Source organism: Ciconia boyciana, chromosome 32 (genome assembly GCF_034638445.1).
Source record: "Ciconia boyciana chromosome 32, ASM3463844v1, whole genome shotgun sequence".
In the NCBI taxonomy this organism is placed as follows: Eukaryota; Metazoa; Chordata; class Aves; order Ciconiiformes; family Ciconiidae; genus Ciconia; species Ciconia boyciana.
Window position 1 is genome coordinate 563,759 of NC_132965.1, and position 21,244 is coordinate 585,002.

Genomic DNA, 21,244 nt, shown 5'->3' on the forward strand with positions numbered 1-21,244 from the left:
CCAAGGGCAGGTCTTTGGGGGGATGTTGGTCTTTCGTGGATGTGGGTCTTTGGAGGTCCATGGGGTTTTAGGACCCAACCGGGGGGCTTGGGAGTCTTGGGGGCTTCTTTGGAGAACCAAGGGCAGGTCTTTGGGGGGATGTTGGTCTTTCGTGGATGTGGGTCTTTGGAGGTCCATGGGGTTTTAGGACCCAACCGGGGGCTTGGGAGTCTTGGGGCATCTTTGGAGAACCAAGGGCAGGTCTTTGGGAGGATGTTGGTCTTTCGTGGATGTGGGTCTTTGGAGGTCCATGGGGTTTTAGGACCCAACCGGGGGCTTGGGAGTCTTGGGGGCATCTTTGGAGAACCAAGGGCAGGTCTTTGGGGGATGTTGGTCTTTCGTGGATGTGGGTCTTTGGAGGTCCATGGGGTTTTTAGGACCCAACCGGGGGCTTGGGAGTCTTGGGGGCATCTTTGGAGAACCAAGGGCAGGTCTTTGGGGGATGTTGGTCTTTCGTGGATGTGGGTCTTTGGAGGTCCATGGGGTTTTAGGACCCAACCGGGGGCTTGGGAGTCTTGGGGGCATCTTTGGAGAACCAAGGGCAGGTCTTTGGGGGGATGTTGGTCTTTCGTGGATGTGGGTCTTTGGAGGTCCATGGGGTTTTTAGGACCCAACCGGGGGCTTGGGAGTCTTGGGGGCATCTTTGGAGAACCAAGGGCAGGTCTTTGGGGGGATGTTGGTCTTTCGTGGATGTGGGTCTTTGGAGGTCCATGGGGTTTTTAGGACCCAACCGGGGGGCTTGGGAGTCTTGGGAGCATCTTTGGAGAACCAAGGGCAGGTCTTTGGGGGATGTTGGTCTTTCGTGGATGTGGGTCTTTGGAGGTCCATGGGGTTTTAGGACCCAACCAGGGGCTTGGGAGTCTTGGGGGCATCTTTGGAGAACCAAGGGCAGGTCTTTGGGGGATGTTGGTCTTTCGTGGATGTGGGTCTTTGGAGGTCCATGGGGTTTTAGGACCCAACCGGGGGGCTTGGGATTCTTGGGGGCATCTTTGGAGAACCAAGGGCAGGTTTCTGGGAGGATGTTGGTCTTTCGTGGATGTGGGTCTTTGGAGGTCCATGGGGTTTTAGGACCCAACCGGGGGGCTTGGGAGTCTTGGGGGCATCTTTGGAGAACCAAGGGCAGGTCTTTGGGGGATGTTGGTCTTTTGTGGATGTGGGTCTTTGGAGGTCCATGGGGTTTTAGGACCCAACCGGGGGGCTTGGGAGTCTTGGGGGCATCTTTGGAGAACCAAGAGCAGGTCTTTGGGGGATATTGGTCTTTTGTGGATGTGGGTCTTTGGAGGTCCATGGGGTTTTAGGACCCAACCGGGGGCTTGGGAGTCTTGGGGGCATCTTTGGAGAACCAAGGGCAGGTCTTTGGGGGATGTTGGTCTTTCGTGGATGTGGGTCTTTGGAGGTCCATGGGGTTTTAGGACCCAACCGGGGGCTTGGGAGTCTTGGGGGCATCTTTGGAGAACCAAGGGCAGGTCTTTGGGGGATGTTGGTCTTTCGTGGATGTGGGTCTTTGGAGGTCCATGGGGTTTTTAGGACCCAACCGGGGGCTTGGGAGTCTTGGGGGCATCTTTGGAGAACCAAGAGCAGGTCTTTGGGGGATGTTGGTCTTTCGTGGATGTGGGTCTTTGGAGGTCCATGGGGTTTTTAGGACCCAACCGGGGGGCTTGGGAGTCTTGGGGGCATCTTTGGAGAACCAAGAGCAGGTCTTTGGGGGGATGTTGGTCTTTCGTGGATGTGGGTCTTTGGAGGTCCATGGGGTTTTTAGGACCCAACCGGGGGGCTTGGGAGTCTTGGGGGCATCTTTGGAGAACCAAGAGCAGGTCTTTGGGGGATGTTGGTCTTTCGTGGATGTGGGTCTTTGGAGGTCCATGGGGTTTTTAGGACCCAACCGGGGGGCTTGGGAGTCTTGGGGGCATCTTTGGAGAACCAAGGGCAGGTTTCTGGGAGGATGTTGGTCTATGGTGGATGTAAGTCTTTGGGGGCCCATGGGTTTTTGGGACCCAACCGTAGGACTTGGGAGGCCTGGGGGAGGTCTTTGGAGAGCCAGTGGCAGGTTTTTGGGAGGATGTTGGTCTATGGTGGATGTGGGTGTTTGGGGGTCAATGGGTTTTGGGGGATGTGGGCGTTTGTGGGGCCAGGGCAGGTGCTTGACATGTAGGAGATGGTGGGAGGGCACCCATCAAGGGGGACTGGAGGCTGTCAATGCCTATCCTGGGAAGTGGGTGGCACCCCATATGTGGACCCTGGGTGCATGTAGCCATCAGATAATTGGGTCAAGATCCAAAGGCCCTTCTGACACCCCAATCTTCTGACCTAACCTGCATAGATGACACTGACCAGCACGCACCATGGGACAAAGGGCAACCAGAGAGGCAGAGTTCACCTTCTCCCAAGACGTGGAATTGGACTCCTCATGCCCCAGAGGTGAAGCTGAACAACAGAGATGAAGGTCATCCAACAGCCACCAGGAGGAGAAACCCATTGGTCCCGGTTGAGAAGAAGGGACACACACGGATGAGGAGGGCTGCTGTGTTTCTGAAGGATGATGGCACTTTGGAAAAGGAGTTGGGGACTGTCTATCTACCAGAGTTCATGACAGCAAGAGAAAAGGGCACATTAAGAACAAGACGTGCATCAGAGGATGTGGACATACGGCAGGAGAGAGACATGGGGTGGAGTCTCAACAACCTGACACCGGGGAACATGGACTTGTTGGGGAATATGGACGTATCAGAGGAAAAAATGGACATCAAAGACACATGGGACAGCAGGAGCATGCTGAGATTGACTGAAAACGTCTGGACATCGGGGAGCCCAGAGGGAAGAGAGGACATGTCGACCACCACTGAGCCAACCACCACCGTGACCACGCCGACCACAGTTGTCACCACCTGGACATCGGGGAGCCCAGAGGGATCGGGGGACATGTGGACCACCACTGAGCCAACCACCACCGTGACCACGCCGACCACAGTTGTCACCACCTCGACATCGGGGAGCACAGAGGGAACAGAGGACATGTCGACCACCACTGAGCCAACCACCACCGTGACCACGCCAACCACAGTTGTCACCACCTGGACATCGGGGAGCCCAGAGGGATCGGGGGACATGTCGACCACCACTGAGCCAACCACCACCGTGACCACGCCGACCACAGTTGTCACCACCTGGACATCGGGGAGCACAGAGGGAACAGAGGACATGTCGACCACCACTGAGACAACCACCACCGTGACCACGCCGACCACAGTTGTCACCACCTGGACATCGGGGAGCCCAGAGGGAACAGAGGACATGTCGACCACCACTGAGCCAACCACCACCGTGACCACGCCGACCACAGTTGTCACCACCTGGACATCGGGGAGCACAGAGGGAACAGAGGACATGTCGACCACCACTGAGCCAACCACCACCGTGACCACGCCGGCCACAGTTGTCACCACCTGGACATTGGGGAGCCCAGAGGGATCGGGGGACATGTCGACCACCACTGAGACAACCACCACCGTGACCACGCCGACCACAGTTGTCACCACCTGGACATCAGGGAGCCCAGAGGGAACAGAGGACATGTGGACCACCACTGAGCCAACCACCACCGTGACCACGCCGACCACAGTTGTCACCACCTCGACATCGGGGAGCCCAGAGGGAACAGAGGACATGCGGACCACCACTGAGCCAACCACCACCGTGACAACGCCGGCCACAGTTGTCACCACCTGGACATCGGGGAGCCCAGAGGGATCGGGGGACATGTGGACCACCACTGAGCCAACCACCACCGTGACCACGCCGGCCACAGTTGTCACCACCTCAACATCGGGGAGCCCAGAGGGAACGGGGGACATGTGGACCACCACTGAGCCAACCACCACCGTGACCACGCCGACCACAGTTGTCACCACCTGGACATCGGGGAGCCCAGAGGGATCGGGGGACATGTGGACCACCACTGAGACAACCACCACCGTGACCACGCCGACCACAGTTGTCACCACCTGGACATCGGGGAGCCCAGAGGGATCAGGGGACATGTGGACCACCACTGAGCCAACCACCACCGTGACCACGCCGGCCACAGTTGTCACCACCTGGACATCGGGGAGCCCAGAGGGATCGGGGGACATGTCGACCACCACTGAGCCAACCACCACCGTGACCACGCCGACCACAGTTGTCACCACCTGGACATCGGGGAGCCCAGAGGGATCGGGGGACATGTCGACCACCACTGAGCCAACCACCAGCGTGACCACGCCGACCACAGTTGCCACCACCTGGACATCGGGGAGCCCAGAGGGATCGGGGGACATGTGGACCACCACTGAGCCAACCACCACCGTGACCACGCCGGCCACAGTTGTCACCACCTCAACATCGGGGAGCCCAGAGGGATCGGGGGACATGTGGACCACCACTGAGCCAACCACCACCGTGACCACGCCGACCACAGTTGCCACCACCTGGACATCGGGGAGCCCAGAGGGATCGGGGGACATGTGGACCACCACTGAGCCAACCACCAGCGTGACCACGCCGACCACAGTTGTCACCACCTCGACATCGGGGAGCCCAGAGGGATCAGGGGACATGTGGACCACCACTGAGCCAACCACCACCGTGACCACGCCGACCACAGTTGTCACCACCTGGACATCGGGGAGCCCAGAGGGATCGGGGGACATGTGGACCACCACTGAGCCAACCACCACCGTGACCACGCCGACCACAGTTGTCACCACCTCGACATCGGGGAGCCCAGAGGGATCGGGGGACATGTGGACCACCACTGAGCCAACCACCACCGTGACCACGCCGACCACAGTTGTCACCACCTGGACATCGGGGAGCCCAGAGGGATCGGGGGACATGTGGACCACCACTGAGCCAACCACCACCGTGACCACGCCGACCACAGTTGTCACCACCTGGACATCGGGGAGCCCAGAGGGATCGGGGGACATGTGGACCACCACTGAGCCAACCACCACCGTGACCACACCGACCACAGTTGTCACCACCTGGACATCGGGGAGCCCAGAGGGATCGGGGGACATGTGGACCACCACTGAGCCAACCACCACCGTGACCACGCCGACCACAGTTGTCACCACCTGGACATCGGGGAGCCCAGAGGGATCGGGGGACATGTGGACCACCACTGAGCCAACCACCACCGTGACCACGCCGACCACAGTTGTCACCACCTGGACATCGGGGAGCCCAGAGGGATCAGGGGACATGTGGACCACCACTGAGCCAACCACCACCGTGACCACGCCGACCACAGTTGTCACCACCTGGACATCGGGGAGCCCAGAGGGATCGGGGGACATGTGGACCACCACTGAGCCAACCACCACCGTGACCACGCCGACCACAGTTGTCACCACCTGGACATCGGGGAGCCCAGAGGGATCGGGGGACATGTGGACCACCACTGAGCCAACCACCACCGTGACCACGCCAGCCACAGTTGTCACCACCTGGACATCGGGGAGCCCAGAGGGATCGGGGGACATGTGGACCACCACTGAGCCAACCACCACCGTGACCACGCCGACCACAGTTGCCACCACCTGGACATCGGGGAGCCCAGAGGGATCGGGGGACATGTGGACCACCACTGAGCCAACCACCACCGTGACCACGCCGACCACAGTTGTCACCACCTGGACATCGGGGAGCCCAGAGGGATCGGGGGACATGTGGACCACCACTGAGCCAACCACCACCGTGACCACGCCGACCACAGTTGTCACCACCTGGACATCGGGGAGCCCAGAGGGATCGGGGGACATGTGGACCACCACTGAGCCAACCACCACCGTGACCACGCCGACCACAGTTGTCACCACCTCGACATCGGGGAGCCCAGAGGGATCAGGGGACATGTGGACCACCACTGAGCCAACCACCACCGTGACCACGCCGGCCACAGTTGTCACCACCTGGACATCGGGGAGCCCAGAGGGATCGGGGGACATGTGGACCACCACTGAGCCAACCACCACCGTGACCACGCCGACCACAGTTGTCACCACCTGGACATCGGGGAGCCCAGAGGGATCGGGGGACATGTGGACCACCACTGAGCCAACCACCACCATGACCACGCCGACCACAGTTGTCACCACCTGGACATCGGGGAGCCCAGAGGGATCGGGGGACATGTCGACCACCACTGAGCCAACCACCAGCGTGACCACGCCGACCACAGTTGCCACCACCTGGACATCGGGGAGCCCAGAGGGATCGGGGGACATGTGGACCACCACTGAGCCAACCACCACCGTGACCACGCCGGCCACAGTTGTCACCACCTCGACATCGGGAGCCCAGAGGGATCGGGGGACATGTGGACCACCACTGAGCCAACCACCACCGTGACCACGCCGACCACAGTTGTCACCACCTCAACATCGGGGAGCCCAGAGGGATCGGGGGACATGTGGACCACCACTGAGCCAACCACCACCGTGACCACGCCGACCACAGTTGTCACCACCTGGACATCGGGGAGCCCAGAGGGATCGGGGGACATGTGGACCACCACTGAGCCAACCACCACCGTGACCATGCCGGCCACAGTTGTCACCACCTCAACATCGGGGAGCCCAGAGGGATCGGGGGACATGTGGACCACCACTGAGCCAACCACCACCGTGACCACACCGACCACAGTTGTCACCATCTCGACATCGGGGAGCCCAGAGGGATCGGGGGACATGTGGACCACCACTGAGCCAACCACCACCGTGACCACGCCGACCACAGTTGTCACCACCTCAACATCGGGGAGCCCAGAGGGATCGGGGGACATGTGGACCACCACTGAGCCAACCACCACCGTGACCACGCCGACCACAGTTGTCACCACCTGGACATCGGGGAGCCCAGAGGGATCGGGGGACATGTCGACCACCACTGAGCCAACCACCACCGTGACCACGCCGACCACAGTTGTCACCACCTCAACATCGGGGAGCCCAGAGGGATCGGGGGACATGTGGACCACCACTGAGCCAACCACCACCGTGACCACGCCGACCACAGTTGTCACCACCTCGACATCGGGGAGCCCAGAGGGATCGGGGGACATGTGGACCACCACTGAGCCAACCACCACCGTGACCACGCCGACCACAGTTGCCACCACCTCAACATCGGGGAGCCCAGAGGGATCGGGGGACATGTGGACCACCACTGAGCCAACCACCACCGTGACCACGCCGGCCACAGTTGTCACCACCTCAACATCGGGGAGCACAGAGGGTTCGGGGGACATGTGGACCACCACTGAGCCAACCACCACCGTGACCACGCCGACCACAGTTGTCACCACCTCAACATCGGGGAGCCCAGAGGGATCGGGGGACATGTGGACCACCACTGAGCCAACCACCACCGTGACCACGCCGACCACAGTTGTCACCACCTGGACATCGGGGAGCACAGAGGGATCGGGGGACATGTGGACCACCACTGAGCCAACCACCACCGTGACCGCGCCGGCCACAGTTGTCACCACCTCAACATCGGGGAGCACAGAGGGTTCGGGGGACATGTGGACCACCACTGAGCCAACCACCAGCGTGACCACACCGACCACAGTTGTCACCACCTGGACATCGGGGAGCCCAGAGGGATCGGGGGACATGTGGACCACCACTGAGCCAACCACCACCGTGACCACGCCGACCACAGTTGTCACCACCTGGACATCGGGGAGCCCAGAGGGATCGGGGGACATGTGGACCACCACTGAGCCAACCACCACCGTGACCACGCTGACCACAGTTGTCACCACCTCGACATCGGGGAGCCCAGAGGGATCGGGGGACATGTGGACCACCACTGAGCCAACCACCACTGAGCCAACCACCACCGTGACCACGCCGGCCACAGTTGTCACCACCTCAACATCGGGGAGCCCAGAGGGATCGGGGGACATGTGGACCACCACTGAGCCAACCACCAGCGTGACCACGCCGACCACAGTTGTCACCACCTCGACATCGGGGAGCACAGAGGGATCGGGGGACATGTGGATCACCACTGAGCCAACCACCACCGTGACCACACCGGCCACAGTTGTCACCACCTGGACATCGGGGAGCCCAGAGGGATCGGGGGACATGTGGACCACCACTGAGCCAACCACCACCGTGACCACGCCGACCACAGTTGTCACCACCTGGACATCGGGGAGCCCAGAGGGATCGGGGGACATGTGGACCACCACTGAGCCAACCACCACCGTGACCACGCCGACCACAGTTGTCACCACCTCAACATCGGGGAGCCCAGAGGGATCGGGGGACATGTGGACCACCACTGAGCCAACCACCACCGTGACCACGCCGACCACAGTTGTCACCACCTGGACATCGGGGAGCCCAGAGGGATCGGGGGACATGTGGACCACCACTGAGCCAACCACCACCGTGACCACGCCGACCACAGTTGTCACCACCTGGACATCGGGGAGCCCAGAGGGATCGGGGGACATGTGGACCACCACTGAGCCAACCACCACCGTGACCACGCCGACCACAGTTGTCACCACCTCAACATCGGGGAGCCCAGAGGGATCGGGGGACATGTGGACCACCACTGAGCCAACCACCACTGAGCCAACCACCACCGTGACCACGCCGGCCACAGTTGTCACCACCTCGACATCGGGGAGCCCAGAGGGATCGGGGGACATGTGGATCACAACTGAGCCTTCTGCCACCATGAGCACATTGATCTCTACAACCACTGCTGACATCAGCAGCCCTACCAGCCCTTTGAACCCCACTAGCTCTCCTAGCCCCACTAGCCCCACAGGTCCTAGTAGCTCCAGAACTACTACATCAGGCACCACAACTCCAGTCACCACCACCCCCGCTAACACTACAATAATCCCCACCCCCCCCACTATGACCACCCCCACCACTACAACCACTGCCACAACCACCCCCACCACTACAACCACCCCCTCCACCACCACAACTATGACCATCACCCCCACCACTATGACCACCCCCACCACTACAACCACTGCCACAACCACCCCCACCACTACAACCACCCCTCCACCACCACTACGACCATCACCCCCACCACTATGACCACCCCCACCACTACAACCACGCCCTCCACCACCATAACCACCACCACCCCCCCCACCACTACAACCACCACCACCACCACGCCCACTACTACACCCACCCCCACCACCACTATGACCACCACCCCCACCACCCCCACCACTACGAACACCACCCCCACCACGCCCACCACTATGACCCCCTCTACCACCACCATGACCACCCCCACCACCCCCACCACTACAACCACCACCCCCACCACCCCCACTACTGCAACCACCCCCTCCACCACTACAACCACCACCACCACCACCCCCCACTACGACCACCCCCGCCACCACCACCTCCACTACCACCATCACCCCCACCCCCACCACTACCACCACCAGCCCCACCACCACCACCACTACAACGACCACCACCACCATCCCTACCACTATCACCACCACCACTGCCGCTGCGACCACCACCAGTCCAGGTGAGTCCTCCTTGCTGGCACCACGTAGCCGTGTCCCTACTCCTTGACCTTCCACCATGCCCCAGGCATTCTCCAGGTGGCTTCGTGCTCCTGGGGTTTCTCTGGGCTGTGTCACAACACCCACGTCCTGGGCTGCTGCTTCCAGGTGAATGCCAGAACGGGGCCACGTGGGACGGCATCAAGTGCATATGTCCGGGAGGGTACTACGGAGTCTACTGTGAGGTAGCCATCTGCCAAAATGGTGGCACCTGGGCCAACGGACTTTGCCAATGCACCGAAAACTTCCAGGGCTCTGAGTGCCAGTTCGCCAAGGAGATCATCGAGGTCAAAAATGGTAGGGAGCCATCTCAAGCTGTGCTACACCTCACCGGGGCTGCCGTGGGGGGGCCACCAACCCAGGAGCTGGGCTGAGGTCACCTCAGAGGGACCAACCTGGGAATGGGGCCACCATGGAGGGACCGACCTGGGAATGGGGTTGGGGTCACCTCAGAAGGACCAACCTGGGAACGGGGCCACCATGGAGGGACTGACCTGGTCCCCTGACCAAGGGCACCGGTGGTGGGACGGGGCTGCCGAGGTTTAGTGCTTATGGGTCTCCTTCTGCTTGGCAAAGTGACGGTGAATGCGACAGTGGAGATGAAGACAAAGGTCGACAACAGGAATTTCACAGAAGAACTCAGAAATAAGTCCTCTGCAGCTTTCAAGGACTTTGAGAAGGACTTCAAGGAGAAGGTCAGGGCGCAGCGATGCCAGGGGCATCCCCATGCTGGGGCAGCACCTTGGCGGGGTATTTGGGGCGTGACCGGGCTGCTGCCCGAATCACCCCATGGCTTCTTTTTGTCTTCCAGATGAGGGAGGTTTACAAGCATATAGAGGGCTACCAAGACGTGGTGATCCATGAACTGACGTGAGTGCCCACCAGGGGCTGGGTGGTGTGTCCTCATGGGGTACTGACGGGTCCATCTGCTCCGGCAGGCTGATCTGGGGTGAAGGGACCCACGGGGGTCAATTCAAGGTGATGCTCTCCAAGGGTGGGGCATCCACATCCCTCCAAGCCATGTTCTGTCCCTGGGGCTCCTCCAGGACGGTCCAGCCCCGTGTAATGGTGGCCATGCTGTCCTTCCACACTGGGGACCCCAAACTGGTCCCATTTGGGTCCCCTGCAGTGTGGGACCACAGCCTAGCCCTGCTGAGCCACTGGTGCCCCTTCTCCTTGCAGCCAGGGCAGCATTGTGGTGAACTACACGGTCCTCCTGAAGGTGCTCGCCAGCATCACGGCCAACGAGACGGTGGAGAGCATCTCCACGAACCTCATCAGCGCCGTCAGCGACTACACCGGCTGCAACAAGAGCTGTCAAGGAAGCGACTGTGAGTGATGCTAGTGGTTGCCCCCCACACGTCACCTGGCACCAGGGCAAGGTCCTTGCTGGGGGGGTTGAGCCCAAGGGCGCCCACCAGCAGCTGCTCTCTCCATCCCAGGTGATTTCTGTTTCAACGCTACCTTCACTAACGTCACCAACTACGGGGTGCAAGAGGTTGAAACAAGTAAGTGAGCCCACAGGTCGTTCATCCCCACCCCAGCACCCCCAAACCACATCCCTATGCACCCTGAACCGTGCGCCTCCACCTTTAGGTCTGTGCAACAGGCACATCCCGGAGGATTTCAAGTCCTACTACTCCCCACTCATCACCGCCACTGGCGTCCTCTGCATCACCAGATGTGACAGACGATCTGCCGACCCTTACCCCTGCATCCATGGCACGTGCACTGTGACACGCTCAGGACCACAGTGCGAGTAAGCATCCAGTTGTGCATCCACCCCCCCCAAAATGGGTGTCCCCCTGGCTTTGGGGTGAAGCCGGCATCATTCTCACCACCTGGACATCCCCACCAGGTGCTCGGAGCAGTCGGCGTTCTGGTACCAAGACAAGGCCTGCAGCTCACGGGTCAGCAAAGTGGGGGTGGCCGTAGGGGTACCGGTGGCCGGGTTGGTCGTAGCCATTGCCATCTTCACCGCCTTCCTGGTGCGGGTTCGGAGGCAGAAGGAAGAGTACAGGCAAGTGCATCGCCGGGGGTTGGGGGGGTGGGGACCGTGCCCGGTTCTCATCCGTCTCCGTCCCATCACGCAGGGATAAGCTGACCTCCCGCTCGGAGCTCTATTGCAGCATGGACGAGAGCTGGACCGGCTCCCAGGGCTTCGCCGCCAGCAACCAGGCAGCTAATTGGGAAGGTAGGGGGCTGGTGGGTGGGTGGATGGTCGTGGGCTGGCAGGGCTGCGGCACCCAAGGAGCCGCTGGGGTCCCATGCCACCTCTTCTTCCACCCTGCAGACGTAGAGTCCCCCAGCACCACCTACATCAACCTGGAGAGAGTGGACACCTCGCAGAAGGTGGGTGCCACGTCCGCAGGAACCTGATGCTGTCCCACCACCCGCTGCAGTGGGGACAACCCCCCCATCTCACCCCCATCTCTCCTTCCTCCCTAGATCCACATCCAGCGACCATCCAACATAGTCATCCCCTGAGCAGAGCCACCCAAGAGCCAGCGGCGAGCAGAGGCGTACATGTGGACACGGGGGTGGGTGGGTGTTTTGGGATGGCAGGGACTGGGAAATCCATCGTCCTCTTCCTCCCTGCACACCTGTTTACAACAGCACTTTGTATAGTTGAATAAAACATGAATTTTATTGTCACCTGCCTGTTGCCTCATCCTGTCGGGGACACACAAGGTGGTCCCGTGCCCCGAGGTGGGGATGTGGGCTTGGCCGAAGGATGGGGTGGGTGGTGGGATGCAAATCACACCAAAAACACCCTCAAAACAGGAAGGGAAAAGTTGGGACGAGTTAATTGCTGAGTGAGGAATAGCCATCGGATCACCCCAAAGGGGCAAGTCTGATGTGTGACACAGATGGGAGAATTTGTCCTTGTCCCCCCACCTGGGGTTAAATATAGGCCCCGAGGTTCATCCACGCCTCCTTCCCACCCTCCCCATGGGGAAGGGGACAAAGGGCTGTGGGGTGGAGGGCAGCTGTGGTGGCTTTGAGGGGGGATGTTGAGGGGGTCCCAAGGTGGAACCACCCATGGATGGTAGGACATGCAAGGAAGGAACCGGGTCTGGGGTCACCCCTCTGAGCATCGCCTCCGCCCCATGCAGGCATCCTTGGGGGTTGTCACCCTGGGGTGACCGCTGGTGTGACACCATGGTGTATTGGGTTTGCCTGGCAAGAGTTTGGTAGCGGGGATGGACTACAGGGCTGGTTTCTGTGAGAACCTGCTAGAAATTTCCCCCATGTCCGATAGAGCCAATGCCAGCCGGCTCCGAGACGGACCCGCTGCTGGCCAAGGCTGAGCCAATCAGTGACGGTGGTAGCGCCTCTGGGATAACATACCTAAGAACGGGAAAAACCTGCTGCGCAACAGCAGCTGGAGAGACACGTGAGAATATGTGAGAGGAACAACTCTGCAGACACCAAGGTCAGTGAGGAAGGAGGAGGAAGAGGTGCTCCAGGCGCCGAAGCACAGATTCCCCTGCAGCCGTGGTGAAGACCATGGTGAGGCAGGCTGTCCCCTGCAGCCCGTGGAGGTCCACGGTGGAGCAGATATCGACTGCAGCCCATGGAGCTTCACGGTAGGAGCAGATATCCACTGCAGCCCATGGAGGTCCAGGGTGGAGCAGATCTCCACTGCAGCCCGTGGAGGTCCACGCTGGAGCAGATATCCACTGCAGCCCATGGAGGACCCCATGCCAGAGCAGGTGGATGCCCGAAGGAGGCTGTGACCCCGTGGGAAGCCCACGCTGGAGCAGGCTCCCGGCAGGACCTGGGAACCCGCGGGAGGGACCCCACGCTGGAGCAGGGGCGGTGTGAGGAGTCCTCCCCCCGAGGAGGACGGAGCGGCAGGGACACCGTGTGATGAACTGACCGCAACCCCCATTCCCCGTCCCCTGGCGCCGCTTGGGGAGGAGGTAGAGAAACTCGGGAGTAAAGTTAAGCCTGGGAAGAAGGGAGGGGCGGGGGGAAGGTGTTTTAAGATTCACTTTTTATTTCTCCTTATCCTACTCTGATTTTGAGTGGTACTAAATTAAACTGATTTCCCCAAGTCGAGTCTGTTTTCCCCGTGACAGTAATTGCTGAGGGGTCTCCCTGGCCTGATCTCGACCCACAAGTGCTTCGTTATGTTTTCTCTCCCCTGTCCAGCTGAGGAGGGGGAGTGGCTGCTCATGGCTTGGACGGGTGTACTCTTCGCTGGGTAAAGAACTGGCTGGATGGCCGGGCCCAAAGAGCGGTGGGGAATGGAGTTTACTGCAGTTGGCGGCCGGTCACAAGCGGTGTCCCCAGGGCTCTGTGTTGTGGCCAGTTCTGTTTACTGTCTTTATCAATGATCTGGACCAGGGGATCGAGTGCACCCTCAGTAAGTTTGCAGGTGACACCAAGTTGTGCGGGAGTGTTGATCTCTTGAGGGGAGGAAGGCTCTGCAGAGGGACCTGGACAGGCTGGATCGATGGGCCGAGGTCAATTGTATGAGGTTTAACAAGGCCAAGTGCAAGGTCCTGCACTTGGGCCACAGCAACACCACGCAACGCTACAGGCTTGGGGAAGAGCGGCTGGAAGCTGCCAGGCAGAAAAGGACCTGGGGGTGTTGGTTGACGGCCGGCTGAATATGAGCCAGCAGTGTGCCCAGGTGGCCAAGAAGGCCAATGGCATCCTGGCTTGTATCAAAAATAGGTGGCCAGCAGGACTAGGGCAGTGATCGTCCCCTGTACTCGGCACTGGTGAGGCCGCACCTCGAATGCTGTGTTCAGTGTTGGGCCCCTCACCACAAGAGAGACATTGAGGGGCTGGAGCGTGTCCAGAGAAGGGCAACGGAGCCGGGGAAGGGTCTGGAGCACAAGGCTGATGGGGAGCGGCTGAGGAACTGGGGTTGTTCAGCCTGGAGAAAAGGAGGCTGAGGGGAGACCTCCTCGCTCTCTACAACTGCCTGAAAGGAGGCTGTAGAGAGGTGGGGTCGGTCTCTTCTCCCAGGTAACGACTGATAGGCCGAGAGGAAATGGCCTCCAGTTGCGCCAGGGGAGGTTTAGACTGGATATTAGGAAATCTGACTTCACGGAAAGGGTTGTCCAGCACTGGAACAGGCTGCCCAGGGAAGTGGTTGAGTCACCATCCCTGGAGGTATTTAAAAGCCGTTTGGATGAGGTGCTTAGGAACATGGTGCAGTGGTGGTCTTGGTAGTATTAGGTTTATGGTTGGACTCGATGATCTTAAAGGCCTTTTCCAACCTATACAATTCTGTGATTCTGAGTGACAGGGTGGCTTTGGTGGGCACTTGGTGTCCAGCCCAGGTCAACCCACCACACATGAGTGCCATGGGTGGTTCCACCTTGGGACCCCCTCAATGTTCCTACCGTCCATCTGAGTGGTACCACCTTGGGACCCCCTCAACGTCCCCCCTCAAAACCACCGCAGCTGCCCTCCACCCCACAGCCCTTTGTCCCCTTCCCGTGGGGAGGGTGGGAAGGAGGCGTGGATGAACCTCGGGGCCGATATTTAACCCCAGGGGTGCGGACAAGGACAAATTCTCCCATCTGCGTCACCCATCGGACTTGCCCCTTTGGGGTGATCCGATGGCTATGCCTCACTCAGCAATTAACTCGTCCCGACTCTTTTCCCTTCCTGTTTTGAGGGTGTTTTTGGCGTGATTTGCATCCCACCACCCGCCCCATCCCTCGGCCAAGCCCACATCCCCACCTCGGGGCACGGGACCACCTTGCGTGTCCCCAACATTATGAGGCAACAGGCAGCTGACAATAAAATTAGCATTATTCAACTATAAAAGCGCAGTTGTAAACAGCCGCGCAGGGAGGGCGGGTTTCAGTGGGTTTCTTGGAGGGTCCCAATCCCCAACCTCCACCCTGGGCCAGACCCTGGGGGACAGGGACCCTGCCCACGACGCGTCACCCCCACAGCTGCCCGGACGTGCCCTGGTACCCAGCAGCCGGCAGCCGCTGCCAGAGCCACATCTGCAAAGTGGGGCTGGGGCAGGGACCAACCCTCCTCATCCTGCTCATCCTTTGCATCATCCTCACAGTCAAGATTTGGGTCCGGGGGTCACAGTTGGGGTCTTGGGGGTCAAAGGGTCAGTTTGGAGGGGGATTCCCAAGGCCATGCCGCCAGCCAGGGCTGGAAATGATGCAGGAAGACCCAAATGTGACCGGAGGAGGAAGAAATTCTGCAAAATGCTTGTTTGCAAAACGCGGGTGGGGAGCAACACCCGGCCGACACCTGCCTGTCCAGAAATACAATAAAACTTTACCCTCTGCCATGACAAAGTATTAGCCACCCCTCCCACCACCCCCGGCATCAGCCGGAGAATTACGGCTGTTTGTTTTCTGGGTGGAAAAGGGCCCTTTCCTCGATCGCTGGTGTGCTCAGAGTGGGGGGGTTGGGAAAAGCGGGAGGAGGGTGGCCAACAATCTGTGGGTAGGTCTTGGGGTGGGGGGGGTTGCAGGGGGTCTCCATTTTCCCCATTGGTGACGTGTGATGGGTAGCGCTGGGGTGCTGCCCATCCTGATCTCGGGGGGATGCAGCGCCGAGCCCCCCCAGCCTGGAGGTTGGTTTTGGCTTCACCCCCGCCTTGGGGAAATGATACGCAACGATGTCGCAATGGGTCTCAACAACCACGAGCTGTTTTGGGAGAGCCCTGGCAACTCAGCCGCCGCGGATCATCAAACGGGGTGCGCGGTTTGGTGTCTGCCCACCGTGGGGCAAAGGTCTTCCCTTGCTGCTCCTTGCCGGCATTCTGCCTGCTCCGAGCGGGGTTCGGGCTCTGGGATGCTGCCGGCGTGGGATCGGTGAAGGGAAAGATGAAGGTTTCCACCTTTCCTCTGCCCTTCTTCCTCCTCCTCCTCCTCCCTGGAGGCAGAATGGGTGAGTAGGGCTGGGGGGCCTTTCCTTGACTGTTTTGGGGGGGACAGAGGGGGTGCCATCTCCTCCTGGGTTTCTCCATGAGGTCCCCCTGCAAAGGGGCAGCTTTGTCCCCCACCACCTCCCTCCCCTGGCCAAACAAACTCTCTCTCCAAGCTCCCATCTCCCCCCAACCACGGGGGTCCACGAGGATGGGTCGGGGGTGCAAGCCAGCCCCCCACCACGGGCTGGTGTCCCCAGATGGGTGACGCTTCTTGTCTGCCCACAACCTTGTCCGGTCCCACCACCGGGACATGGCTGCAGCTCTGGACCCGAGCCAAAGTCCCCCACAACAACCCACCCACCCAAGAGCCCCCCTCCCCCCGTCACCACCACCCTCCCACCCTGCTCCTGCTCCAGCTTTTCACCGGTCATCCACCCCCATCCTCCCCTCCTGCACCCGCTGCACCGCAGCTGGCGTCCACCGATGCCAATTCACCCCCTGCCCGCATCCCCCCCGGCCAAGCACAGCGGCTGGCGTGCTCCGGAGCTTTTAAACCTCGTTAAGAGCAGGGAAGAGGGCGAGCTGATTGCATAAGGGAGGCTAATTTAGGAGAAAGGCAGCAGGAGAACGTTAATTAAGAGCAAACGAGCTGGAAAGATGGGGCTTTTGTAATTTTGGGGTTTGTTTGGGGGATTTTTTGAGCTCCAACCAGCTTGAAGAAGCTGGGCAATTTTCAAGGGATAATGTCCCAAGAAAAAACGTGATTTGAAGGACACCATGCCCATGGTGGGGAGGGGGTCTCTCCATCACCCTCCTGCCCGTGACGGGATGACCCATGCTCGAGCAAGCGATTAACAGCTCAAGGCTGTCGCGATCGTTAACCCCTACCCCAGCAGGCGCTCCCGGTCTCATACGCCGCATCCTCGGCGTGAGCCCGCACCCCGGTATCGGTGACACGGGTTTCCTTGCACCGTACGTGCTGCCCAACCATGTGAGGAGATTCATCACTTTCCTTGGAAAGGGAAAGTCTGGGAGATGCCGGGGGAAAGGAAAGGACATGGATAAGGTCCAAGCCCATGAGGATCAGCTGTAAAGGAAGCTCGTTCTGATAACGAAGCTCATTCTGGGGTGGAGAACAGCCAAGGGGTGCTTTGGGGTGGGAACTGCTGGTGGGATGGCAGTGGGGTCACCACCTGAACCTCGGGGAACACAGCACCCATGGCAGCAGTGGATCCACAGGGAGAGAGAGGAGGACGAGGTTCTCCCTCTCCCCAGCCCCGAGGAACCCCGTCCTTCTGCACCCACACGTGCCTCAGCCACAGCTCCTTCACAGCAACCCCTCGGCTCCCTGAGAGCACAGCTGAAAACACAACACACACCTCCACAGCCACCACAGCCACCGGGGACCCTGCCAGCACCACGAGCCCCGATACGGCCACCACCACCCCTGCACCCACCAAAGCCATGACCACCTCTGCACCCACCACAAACACCAGAACTTGTGCTCTCTCCACAGCCTCCAGCATGGCCACAACCACCAGGACCATCAGCACCTCTGCTCCCACCACAACAACCTCCAACACCTCTGCACCCAACATGATGGCCACCAACACCTCTGCATCCAACATGACGGCCACCACCACCTCTGCTCCCACCACAACAACCTCCAACACTGCTGCACTGAATGTGACGGCCACCACCAGCTCTGCAGCCACCTCAACAACCTCCAACACCTCTGCACCCAACATGACGGCCACCAACACCTCTACACCATCTACCATGTCCACCACCACCTCTCAAAACCCCATGCCAACCAGCACCTCCACAACTTCCATGGCCACCAGCACCTCTCAAACCTCCAAGATCACCAGCACCTCTGAAGCCTCGTCTGCCACCACCACCTCTACACCCACCATGTCAGCCAGCATCTCGAAAACCACCATGCCCACTAGCGATTCTACAACAACCACAACTACCAGCACCTCTGCAACGACCACACACACCAGCACCTACGCAACCACAGTGGAAACCAGCACCTTTGGAACCACCACGGACACCAACATGTCTGCAACCACCGTGCCCTCCACCACGTCTGCACCCATCATAATGCCCACCAGCAACTCTGCAATCACCATGACTACGCCCACCACCACCTCCGAAACCAGCAGAGACACCACCAGCTCTGAAACTACGATGGCCACCAGCACCTCTTCATCCACTATGATGCCCACCAGCCCCTCTGCAAATACCTTGATGCCCACCAGCAACTATGCAACCACAACAGACAGCAGCACCTCTACATCCACCATGCCAACCAGCTCCTCTGCAAGCGCCACGGCCATCAGCACCTCTCCTATCGCTGTGCCAACCAGCACCTCTGCAACCGCCATGGACACCAGCACCTCCACAGCGATCATGACAGCCTCTAGTCCCTCTACGCCCATCACGATGGCCACCATCACCTCTGCAGCATACACTATGCCCACCAGCACCTCTGCATCCACCATGCATACCAGCACCTCTGCAATCACCATGATGCCCACCAGCTCCTCTGCAACCACAGCAGACACCGTCACATCTGCTACCACCATGCCCACCATCACGTCTGCAACCACCATGGACACCACCAACTCTGCACGCACCATGACAGCCACCACCAGCTCTGCACCCAGCATAATGCCCACCAGCACCTCTGCTACATCCACCATGCCCACCAGCACCTCTGCAACCGCCATGGACACCAGCACCTCTGCACCCATCATGACAGACTCTATCACCTCTGCAGCCACCATGATTCCAACCAGCATCTCTGAAACCACCGTGAAAAGCAGCACCTCTGCACCCACCATGATGCCCACCAGCTCCTCTGCAACCACAACAGACACCGTCACATCTGCTACCAGCATGCCCACCATCATATCTGCATCCAACTTTGACAGCAGCACCTCTGCACCCACCGTGGAAACCACCACCTCTGCATCCACCATGACAGCCACCACCACCTCTGAACTCACCATAATGCCCACCAGCACCTCTGCACCCACCATGATGCCCTCCAGCACCTCTGCAACCGCCATGGACACCAGCATTTCTGCACCCATCATGACAGCCTCTATCACCTCTGCACACACCATGATGCCCACCAGCACCTCTAAAACCACCGTGGAAACCACCAGCTCTGCAACCACCATGCCCACCAGTAGCTCTACAACCACCGTGCCCACCAGCACGTCTGCACCCATCATAATACCCACCAGCACCTCTGCAACCTCCAACACCTCTACACCCACTCTCTCAACCACCATCTCCACAAACACCATGCCCACTACCCACTCTACAACCACCACCACTAGCAGCACCCCTGCAACCACGACGCCCACCATCACCTCTGAAACCAACACAGACACCACCACCTCTGAAACTACCATGGCCACCAGCACGTCTTCATCCACTATGATGCCCACCAGCCCCTCTGCAACCACCGTGATGCCCACCAGCAAGTATGCAACCACAACAGACAGCAGCACCTCTGCAACCACCACGGCCACCAGCATCTCTGCAACCGCCACGGCCCCCAGCACCTCTGCAACCGCCACGGCCCCCAGCACCTCTGCAACCGCCACGGCCCCCAGCACCTCTGCAACCGCCACGGACACCAGCACCTCTGCAGCTATCATGACAGCCTCTAGCCCCTCTGCGCCCATCACGTCTGCAGCATCCACTATGCCCACCAGCACCTCTGCATCCACCATGCATACCAGCACCTCTGCAATCACCATGATGCCCACCAGCTCCTCTGCAACCACAACAGACACCGTCACATCTGCTACCACCATGCCCACCATCACATCTGCAACCACGATGGACACCAACAATTCTGCACCCACCATGACAGCCATCACCAGCTCTGCACCCACCATAATGCCCACCAGCACCTCTGCTACATCCACCAAGCCCACCAGCACCTCTGCAACCACCATGATTCCCACCAGCTCCTCTGCAACCACAACAGACACTGTCACATCTGCTACCACCATGCCCACCATCACATCTGCATCCACCTTTGACAGCAGCACCTCTGCACCCACTGTGGAAACCACAACCTCTGCACCCACCATGACAGCCACCACCAGCTCTGCACCCACCATGATGCCCACCAGCACCTCTGCTACATCCACCACGCCCACCAGCACCTCTGCACCCACGATGATGAACACCAGCACCTCTGCAACCGCCATGGATACCAGCACCTCTGCACCCATCATGACAGCTTCAATCACCTCTGCACCCACCATGATGCCCACCAGCACCTCTGAAAGCACCGCGGAAACCACCACCTCTGCAACCACCATGCCCACCAGCACTTCTGCAACCACCAGAGCCACCAGCACATCTGCACCCATCATGACCGCCTCTATCACGTCTGCACCCACCATGATTGCCACCAGCACCTCTGCAACCACCATGGAAAGCAGCACCTCTGCAACCACCATGCCCACCAGTAGCTCTACAACCACCATGCCCACCGGCACGTATGCAACCACCGTGCCCACCAGCACGTATGCACCCATCATAATGCCCACCAGCACCTCTGCAACCACCTCCACCTCTACACCCACTCTCTCAACCAGCATCTCCACAAACACCATGCACACTACCCATGCTACAACCACCACCACTAGCAGCACCCCTGCAACCACGATGCCCACCACCACCTCTGAAAC